Source organism: Acartia tonsa, chromosome 8, assembly GCF_053477335.1.
Source record: "Acartia tonsa isolate MP-2025a chromosome 8, ASM5347733v1, whole genome shotgun sequence".
NCBI classification, from domain to species: Eukaryota; Metazoa; Arthropoda; class Copepoda; order Calanoida; family Acartiidae; genus Acartia; species Acartia tonsa.
The window spans coordinates 15,070,421-15,080,912 of record NC_137267.1 but is presented as its reverse complement, the minus strand read 5'-3'; the positions used below and the strand labels follow the sequence as shown (position 1 = coordinate 15,080,912).

The 10,492-nt window shown below is 32.1% G+C and overlaps 1 long non-coding RNA gene across 1 annotated transcript; it reads right to left on the bottom strand.

Annotated features, from left to right (window-relative positions):
* Positions 1-5,651: 5,651 nt before the first annotated feature.
* Positions 5,652-6,575, bottom strand: LOC145325425 (uncharacterized). The gene is made up of 2 exons (XR_013881475.1): positions 6,449-6,575; positions 5,652-6,009 (listed from the first exon to the last, which is right to left on the bottom strand). It is a non-coding gene; the product is annotated as an uncharacterized LOC145325425 (long non-coding RNA).
* Positions 6,576-10,492: the final 3,917 nt, after the last annotated feature.

Sequence of the window (10,492 nt, the reverse complement as noted above, 5' to 3'; positions counted from 1 at the left end):
AAGAGATGCAAAAATTAGGGTTGGGCTGGATATCTGGCTAACGCCGGATACCCGGCAAATTACCGGATATCTGGCCAGATAACCGGATAGTTTCAATATCCTATATCCGGACCCAACCCTAGCAGAAATAGAAACATACATCCCAATCATTAGCAGGTAAAACTACCCCTTCTTTTGATTAGAAATAAAGTTTAGAAGACAACGAATGATTAGTTGAATGACTCTTCCTCCCTGATAGACCTATCTTTAGAAAAAAACTATTCAGTTATAAATCTTTCTTAACTTAATTTAAAAGGAAAAAAGTCTACTTTATCATTCCGAAATATATTTCAAGTAAAAAATACTCATTATCAATCGCATCTGGAAAAAAACAACAAAATAAGTATATGATAAAACATTCTTTAACGGTAAAACATTTAAACCTTTAGAAACTGGTGGCATAACTTTTTTCTCTAGAAGTTTGACCGAACTTTATTAAACCCTTAATCTTTATTTTAGTAAAAACATAACAAACATTATTGCCCTATATACTTACATGGCAAACTAATTAAGCCCACACAACGGATTTACTTTAGCCCCGCCGGTTAGGAGCCTCTACTGTTTGGGTTTCAAAAAAGAAAGCCCCGCTGAGTAAGGTTGCAGCTGCCAATCCTTACAGGAAAATATATATCTTCTACTAAAACTTTAAATGTAAATTAATGAAAGTAAACTTTTTACTTCAGACTTAAATGAGAAATATATGGGTCACTGAAAGTATAATGTTATTCCCCCTCAAATGCCTATTCGAACACAGAATCACCCCTCCCCATTGCATGAATTGAAATAAATGGGCGGGTTAGTTTTCCTTTTTTGTTTGTTTATTACTTTAAGTCACGAAAGGTTAGGTAATATTAGGTACTGGGCAGCCCCACATCCTGCAATCCCCTTATTTGGAATTTATTTAAAAATAAAGGGGTGGGGAGTGGGTTTCCAGTGCTCGATAGGCACTATGACGGAAAGTGCCATGTTTATTTTATACGTAAAAATAACATTCTTTTGAATAATACCTAAAACTAAATCTTATTTGTAACTTGGTTTATAATAATTATTTCTATTCTTAGATATTATATGTATGTTAAATATGAATTCATAACTTTAAAAATGTAGATTTTTGCTAATTTTTTTATGTCAACTGTTAAGTTAGTCAAAGAAGATTGTATTTTTGTTCTAATTATATTTAATAATAAAAAAATACGCTCTTTTTAGTAAAAAAGAAGCATCTTTATTTACCGGGATAATTGATTTACAATTACTTGGATATTGCACCAGATTTTAGCCTACTATATTAAAATGGTATTTCCAGCTAATATAAAGATACCCCGAATTCACCCCTCATCCAATGAATTACAACATCTCCTCACCTCCAACTGGAGGCACGAAATGGCCAATAAATGAGTTCTTTTGTGTTGACAAAACTTACTCTGTCATAATATCCCGGCATATTATATCCATTACTGGATAGTTTTTGTATTAAGTAAAGATTAGGATCTACTGCAGTTCACGGTAAAATATTGCTGGTAACGAATATTGCCAAAAATCTATGATTTTTAAAGGCTGCTAGCTGCCAAACGGCTGAATGTACAGATCATACCCGCACACCATTTTAAGCGGCATAAGAAGGCCTACAAATAATCTGGAATAGCCAAGATCCAATGATGCACAGGGAAAGCTTCACTGAAGAAAAAACGCGTAAAATAGGTCTTTTTCGCGCATTTCTCTGCACTGCGAGATAATTATGCATTATTGATTTATGGCTATTCCAGATTATTTGTAGGCCTTCTTATGCCGCTTATAACAGTGTGCGGTAATGATCTGTACGTTCAGCCATTTGGCAGTTAGCAGCCTTTAAAATTCATAGATTTTTGAAAATATTCGTTACAAGCAATATTTTACCGTGAACTGCAGTAGATCCAAAGATTATTTAGATACAGTTTGACTTTAGCAAAGTAGTTGATGTCAGCAATACTAAATTTATTTTTGTAAATATTTATAAATATGCAGGGACATAAAGAGATAAGACAATGGCTGAAATCTTAAGGCAAACCCTCTATAAACGTGTTCTTTTTGTTAATTAAAATTATTGGTCATAAAGTTTGGGCACTTTTAGGAACACAGTAATAGTGTCTGACTGATTATGACGTAACAAAAAAAATTAGCCAATGAGAGGCCACTATAAATTTTACCATTGGTCAATAACGGCCTCTCATTGGCTAATTTTTTTTTTGTTACGTCATAATCAGTCAGACACTATTACTGTGTTCCACTTTTAGTTTGAACCAACCAATTAAGATCAATAAAGGTACCCAAAGTTTTTTAGTCAGCCAAAGAGGGGCCTGCTTATAAAACTTTGGGAACAGTCCAATGTCCCCTCCCTTCCTCTCGGTGTGTATATTAAATATTTCATTATTGGATAAACTAATATAAATTTTTGGAGTGTCCGAACATTGCTATTGCGAATAACAAAGCTTTGCTTCTTCTGGATATCATCATTCTTGTATCATTTTGTTTTAAATAGTGTATATTAAGTTTTAGATGAATGTTTATATTGGTGCTATGTAGATGAAAAAAAAGAAGATTTTATTATATTATAAATTGTAATCAAGATACTTGTAAATAAATCATAAAATTAAATTATATTGTTCATTTGGAGCAAAGCTACTCTATGATCTGTCCGTCATTCAGTCCGTAACACCATGGGTAAAATATGATTTTCTAGGCTGTCATTGAAGATAATTTTCAGTGATGAAATATGCGCATATAGTCTATATACATTATTTTGGCAGTTTAAATAGTCAAAACAGAGTATAACATCTTAATTCATTAAATTGGTTTAATAGGGGTAGTAAGAAAGTGTTATGAGATTTAGGAATAATCCATAAATGAGGCATACGCCAGGGAGGATTGGACTGGAGATATTAGACTGTAAATTAAACAGGTACTCAAACTTTTATAAACACGTTCTCGCATTTGTTGGTCCAAGAGGGGTATTTCTTTGCTATTATTTGAGGATAAATAATTATTATTATCTCCGTTGTCTTATCCATGAAGTTCCCTGGTTAAGTAAAGAAAAAGAATGGAAAAGAAGGGGAAAAAACTAACATGAATAGCGCAGCAACAACAAGGAAAACCCTTTTTTTTATCAAAAAGGAACAGTAAACTGCAGCACAGAAAAACATTGCTAGGAAATTTATTTGGGTCAATTAAAGTTCATATTTATCTTTTTTATGAATTTTTTTCTCTTTTCTTTAATATAAACTAGCGGCTTCGCCCCTAGCCTCTAGAGGCTTTGCCCCAAGAGGTATAATTACATCTTTTGTAACAAAAGTTTTGTTACCTGGAGACAGACGGACAGACAGACGGACGGACAGACATCATTCTACTTTGTATTATGATTCTACAGTATTTTTAGTTTTTAAAATAAAAACTGTCCCTAGTTCTGCTTTAACTATTAAATTGGTGAACTCCTTGTTAACTTGGATAGGTAAATAGGAAAAAGGTTCCTGAATGGCTTGGCTTCGAAACCAATTAATATGGATTAGAAATGATTTACAGCCATACTAAAAAATAATGTATAGCTTCGTATTACAGAAAACTTGCCACGAATATTGATAATAACAATTTCTAATATTAGTACCAGTTTTGTTAGTCCGTGCCTTCGGCCCCTCAGGGATAAGAAAACTGGTTTTAATATTCTAATCTTTTATTTCAATATCCGCAGAAAGCTGTCTATTTAGCTTGCTCATATGGACCTCATTTATTGGTCAGTTTGTTCATCCAGTGTAATGGGAGGGGATGGGGTAGAATAAGTATTAATGATATAAGTGCTTTGAATGAGGGAAAAAAACATCGGTTTAATTTCCATTATCCTCTCCCTGTATCCCTGAGTGAAATCCTTTAATGTAAGTAGTTAGTTGTAGCACTAGAATAGAATTAAATGTTCATTGGAAACAGCGGGAAAAAGAGTTAACTTTTTTTCTAATGGCTAATTAACTACAGACAATGTCTAGAATGGTAGAATTGTTGAATGAAGTTTAAATATATAAATAGAAAATAAACTATCAATATTGTACATCTTATTTTAGTTTAGTAAAAACTTTTTAATTACTAATAATTTGTATTTTCTGTATAAGTCTTAAAATAAAAGTCTGTAATAATTATTGTTGAATATTGAATGCGTTGTTACTTTACATTTGTCAATAACCATTTGTCTGTCTGGTTTGTTAAGCTTCGCTTTTATGGGTGTTGTCATCCTTGTTTAAAAACAAATGCGTTATTGCAAGTTTTCTTATTTGCAATTTTGTACGGAAGCGAATCTGTGCAAATCTAATGCATCTTATTCTCTTCACATAGATTACCAGGGTGCCCACGGGCAGAAACATATTTTCTTAATTATCTTTTAGTGACAGACTTTGGACTAACGGACGGACATACTCTAATTGTAGAGTAGGAGCATAGATTAGCATCAACCCCAGGGTGCCTACGTGCAGATACATATTTTCTTAATTATATTTTAGTGACAGACTTTGGACTAACGGACGGACACACTCTGATTGTAGAGTAGGAGCATAGATTACAGTCAAAACCAGGGGTCTTGTAAATCTTTTATTGAGGGACTATTGGACGGTCTGGCTGATTAAAGTTGTAGTCTGTCTGTTTGTCAGTAATGCTAGACTGGCTTGATTTTAATTAGGAGGGCAGATTTTTAACCTTCCTTAACTTCCACTAGCCTTCCCCTCCACCTCTATTATTACCCTACCTAATCCCTCCCCCTTTACATGTTCCTTATTATAAACAGTTGTCAAGAAAAAAAAAACAGTCAGACATAAAGACAGACATACCTGATGAAGTAGCATTAACGCATTAATACTTGATTCTATAAGTATTCTTTTTATAATGGACCATCAAACAATTGGAATATTAGGCGAATATAAAGACTTTCCTATTGATACTTTAATTATATTTTTCAGGTTTCTTTTATGATATTTAATCCCTCCAATGATATTAATGATTTTACCTATTGATGGCTATACACAAGTGTCTCGGCCTTCTCCGTAACTACTTAGGTCGTATCACTGTGAGCGGAGAAAGACGCTCAAAAAAATTCTGACGTCATAAAAATGAGGGATAAGGAGAGGAGGATTGGGAAAGAAAACCCCAAAAAAAGAGATGGATAATCCTTCATTTTTATGACGTCACATGCTGATTCTTGAGCGACTTTCTCTCCTCGCCCAATTACAAATAAAACACACATGATTTTACTAAAATAATGTAAATTATGAGACAATCAGACAAACTAACATTCTCAAATTGAAAGTATATAATGACTTATTTATTTAATTTACATTCAACAGTATTTGTATAGGCTAATTAATAAAATAGAATAGAAAATCACGAAACCTAAAAAATATATGTATATCTGGCTGTACCGACAGACAAACGAACAAAATTTATTTGAAGCTCTTTGGAAGTGAGAATTTTTAAAATGCTAACTAGCTAATATGCTAATAGCGGCCGAGAAATCACATTTCCCACATATCGTTACAGACTGACGGACGGACAGAAAAGGTAAATTATATAGTGGCTGCGCTACAAATAAAATACTAAACACAGCCTTTTCTTTTACAAGGTTTATTAATAAAATAAACATAGAATAATAAACAAAATTATTTAGATATCTATAATATGTATTTAGCCTTTTCTTTTAGACTTATTATTTCCCCTTCTTTTAGACTTATTATTTCCCCTTCTGACTTTAAACCTGCCAGCGGTTCTAGCATCTGTGTCTCGTAACACTCTCAAATTCTTCGTTTTCTTATAACTCTTTCTTCCTTTTTTCAGGGGAGCATTTTTATCTTCAGAAATTCCATATTTTTCGGCATAATGTTTGTCTAATTTATGTGAAAGTCCACGATAGAGTTTGAGTTCAAATGGGGATGCTTTGTATAGGTCTAATTTGTCTTCTCGTAATACCTAAATTAAAATCATAATTATTATTTAATAACCAAAATTTTTAATTATTACATGAAAGATATTCTGTAGTTTTGTTGGACAATAAACTAGATTTGATATAATAGGCTTTTAAAATATTAAAAAAGGAAATTCACGTAAAGCATCGCATTACAGACAATTTTCTACAAATATCAAAATAATAATTAATAAAAATAATGCCAGTTTTGCCAGCTCAGGTCTTCGGCCTCCTCAGGAATAACAAAACTGGTTTTAGATTTGATAAATGACTATTACGGATATATCAAAGTGAAAAAAGCCCAATTAAACAAAAAGTCTTTGAACGATAGACCAGATTTGAATTATGATATTTAAATGCTAATAATATTACAATTATTATATCTTGACTATAATTGAAAAAAAAGGTGTTGTATCCAGACTTATATTTTTCTTAAAATTTTACCTGTTTTGATGGTTTTGAAATCACTGCTCCAAGAAAAGCAAGCCCAACCAAAACTCTTAAAACCAAACGAATCAAACCCATTTTGATTCAGCTATTAATATATGTTTTCAATGAAACAAACTTGAAATGACTGAAAAAGTTTATAATGTCAACGCCACATTTATACTGTCTCATAAAATCATAAAAAGAGGGCGGAGATTTTTATTCAATAACATTTTAAATGTCGAGGGGGGGGTAGTAGACACTATGGATTTTAATTGGAGGTTTAAAATTCATTAATATATACTTTAGGCACCTTGAGCCTAAAAAAACTGGTTTTAATCTTATAATTATAAATTCTAATATCCATGGAAAGCTATTTATAATACGATGCGATAAATAACTATTAATAAAACTCAATTTTTTCCTATTAAAATGGATAAAATAAAGTGTGTCAGAGGTTGTCAAATAACATAAGCAAGCAATAACCAGTGAAAAGTGGTGGAGTCATTGAACATATATACATGGTTAGAGAATAGGTATTAATCATTACAATTTAATTATTTATAAGAATTATATACTAGAATTGAAAAGGATTTCAAAATTATTTTAATAAAACTAAAAAAAAATTCTATTTAAAAAAAGGATAACATAAAGAAGGGGTGTGTCAAACGATGTAAAATAACATAAGCATGCTATAAACAGATGTAATGGGCGGAGACATTGAACTAATTCAAAGGGGTACGTATAGTCAAGGGTCATTTATACATTACAGGTTATGGCGTCATGTTTTGGGATAGCAGTATGAAGTGTAATTAACGGGTTGAGGTACTTTAAACCTTGAAATATTTTTTTTTGTAGAATATAATAATTTTGGATTAGCAATAAAGATATTCGAAAGACAGTTTTTAAGACATATCTAAAAAATTTTAGTTTGTGGTTGCTAAGGTTACCGTTTCAGAACCTAGTTGTAAAGCGGCTTTCAAACAATAATAACAAAAGGGGAAATTTTGTTTTAATAGTTAGGAAAGTAAATCAATTTATCGTCTATTGTCTTATCCCTTAAGTTAATTCCCTGACATTATTACAGCCCTGAAGTTTATAACATCCGCAACCAGAAATTTGAGGACAAGTAATCCCAGCTTTAAAATTGAAGATTTGACATGAGCTCAAACAATAAGCGCTTCTTTATCAGCCCGATCTTAAGAGATAAGACAATAGACGATTAAGTGATGCAAAATTATCCATTGTGAAGGGATTGAACACTACTAGTTGGAAACAACCCATCATAATTTTACTAAAGTACCAAATGGGATCATGTTACTTGTAGATGCAGCGCTGCACTTACAAGTAACATGTTTAACTTTGCTGCACCTACAAGTAACATGTTAAAGAGAGATAAAAAAAAGGGGATAGGCAGACAATGTTAGTTATATTTTTATTAAAAATAAGCTTTTTAGTCATTTCTAAAGAACTTCAAAACCCCAAACAACTTCCTTAATCTTAAACCAAATTAAACCAGAACCTTCTTACAGAGTTATTTGGATGAATACATGTGGAGGGGTCGCTATAATGATAATCCATTTTACAATTTGTGCAACCAGATTGCTATTCAATATCATGTGTAATTATTTAATAATATTTTTGCATATATTCAAAACCATTACTAATAAATGTTTAGCTAACGAATTTATCTTAATTGTTTCTATTTATAATCATATTAGTATCTCTATAGGGAATGGAGGGGGGATATAGTTGCACCTACAAGGACATGTGATAAGCGCTGCATCTACAAGAAACATGATCCACCAGATGTTTTTGATCAATTAATGAAAAAGCATGTTCATAAAACTGTAGGTACTAGTATAATCTTTCATCCAATATCCCCTCCTCCCTGATCTTACATAAATGCACCTTAGTTTAAAAGTAGATACGATACTAAATATATATCAGGGATCTTAAGGGATAAGACAAAAAAAGATAAATTAATATACTTCCCCAATGATGATAAAAAAGATTACTCATCTTTGTATTAAAATTATTGGCTGAAACGATCGGACATTACTATAGTTTGGAAACAGCCTATGAGAATAAGTACCCAAAGTTTTTTGAGTGAACGAATATGGTTATAAAGTTTGGGGTATCAGTGTAATTTACAGCCCAATGCCCCCTTCCTCCGTGATATTTGATATAAAATATACACATTACACATGTACTTATAAGTTTTTACAGGAAAAGTATCTTTGATATATTGGTTGTCACTAATACAAAGTGACAGGTAAACCCCATCAAATAACAACAAGGAAGTCAACATGAATGAAAGCGGAGCTCAACAAATCAGAAAAAAGACAAACGAGCATTATTAGTTGCACAAATAACAAAGTAGCAATAAATTTGAAATTGCAGTATTAATGTTCCCCTAGCCGGGATCTTAAGGGATAAGACAATGGACAATAAATTGGTGTACATCCTCACATTCTCGATCAAATTTTCTGGTTGAAAAGTGCTAGTTTGAACTATACATCTAGATTTAATAAAAGTACCAAAGATGCTATGCTTACTACATTGTCTTTAAATCAATTCTAAACAGTGGATCATCATTAGATAATCATTATAGGCAATGCTTTCTATATGAAACATCGTTTGACATCGATAGGACAATTATATCATGCCTAAATTGAAGATAAGAGCCAGGGGTGTCCAAGCTTTTTTATTATGGGGGGGGGGGGGATGGAAAATTTTTAGGGGGGGGGGGTTAATTTGTCTTTGGGGGGGGGGGGGTAAAATGCTTGGGGGTAAATTTTAAATGGGGGGGGGGGGTAATCACCACTTTACCCCCCCCCTTTTTGACGTCCTTGATAAGAGCTATACATTAAGTACAGAATGTAGAAAAGCTTTGCCTTAAAAAATGTTGTAAATGCCAAAAACATGAACAACATAGATTGTACATTTATATTAACAAGATTATATATAGTACATTATTACATTACTACGCTGAGTACTATTTACGGGCTCGACGCCCGCTTTTTAACCGCCAATAAGCTGGTTAAATTTGCTTTTACTCTTCTTAAACAATACATATATTTCTAAATCACTTTATATATGCATTTTTTAGCATTGTCTTAAATAAATGAGGCACTTGCTCAACAATTTGAATGTATCCTATAAATCGTTGACATTCTATCGATATGCAATTGCAAGGGTTTATGTGGACAATATAGCTTTAATACTAACATATCATTATCAGTTGTCTAATTATATCATAACTACATACTTATGTTGACATAATAACACCACAATTATTTAACAGGGTGATCTTTGAATGCTAGAGATACAAAAGTGTCATGTGTGACGTCATAAAAATACATCTAAATCCCTCTCTTTTTTAAGGGGTTAATTTCTCACTTCTCCTTCATCCTTTCATTTTATACGTATTTTTATGATGTCACACATGACACTTTCCGAATTTCCTTGTATGCTTGGTGAGAAAGCACAAATTTAATAAATAAAACAGACTTGAATGAAACTTGAATTACAAGTGTCATTTTTATTGTTGTTTCTCTCATATTTCATTTGGATCACAAACGAACATTTTTTTGCGGAAAGGGACTAACTTATAAGGGGGGCCGGGGTGGATGCTAAATGTTCAAGAAGGTTAAAGTAAAGCGGTCACACGGTGCGGCGATTTGTTTGCATTTTTTGTGCGGTAATCAATCCATTCATAATTTGCAAGTACTCCTAGTAACCTATATACTAAAGCAATGATTTGTGTTTAATGTGTGTCTACATAGTCAGTTATATCTCATAAACGGCTTGAATGTTTTTTCTTAAATTTTCAGGGAATGATTCAGAGTAGGTTTCAGGTTTTTTTTTGAAGAGGGTTGTCACCTTTCATAAAAATGACACTTGAAAAAAAATGTGTTAGAATGAAATTATGAATTATTTATTATCTATAGGTAATGTTGCCATAAAAAGCTGTCAAAAGCTAACAGTAAAGAATTAATACTATGAAAAGCTATGTCAATAAAACAAAAATATATCTTACACTATCAAATCTCTGAAGCA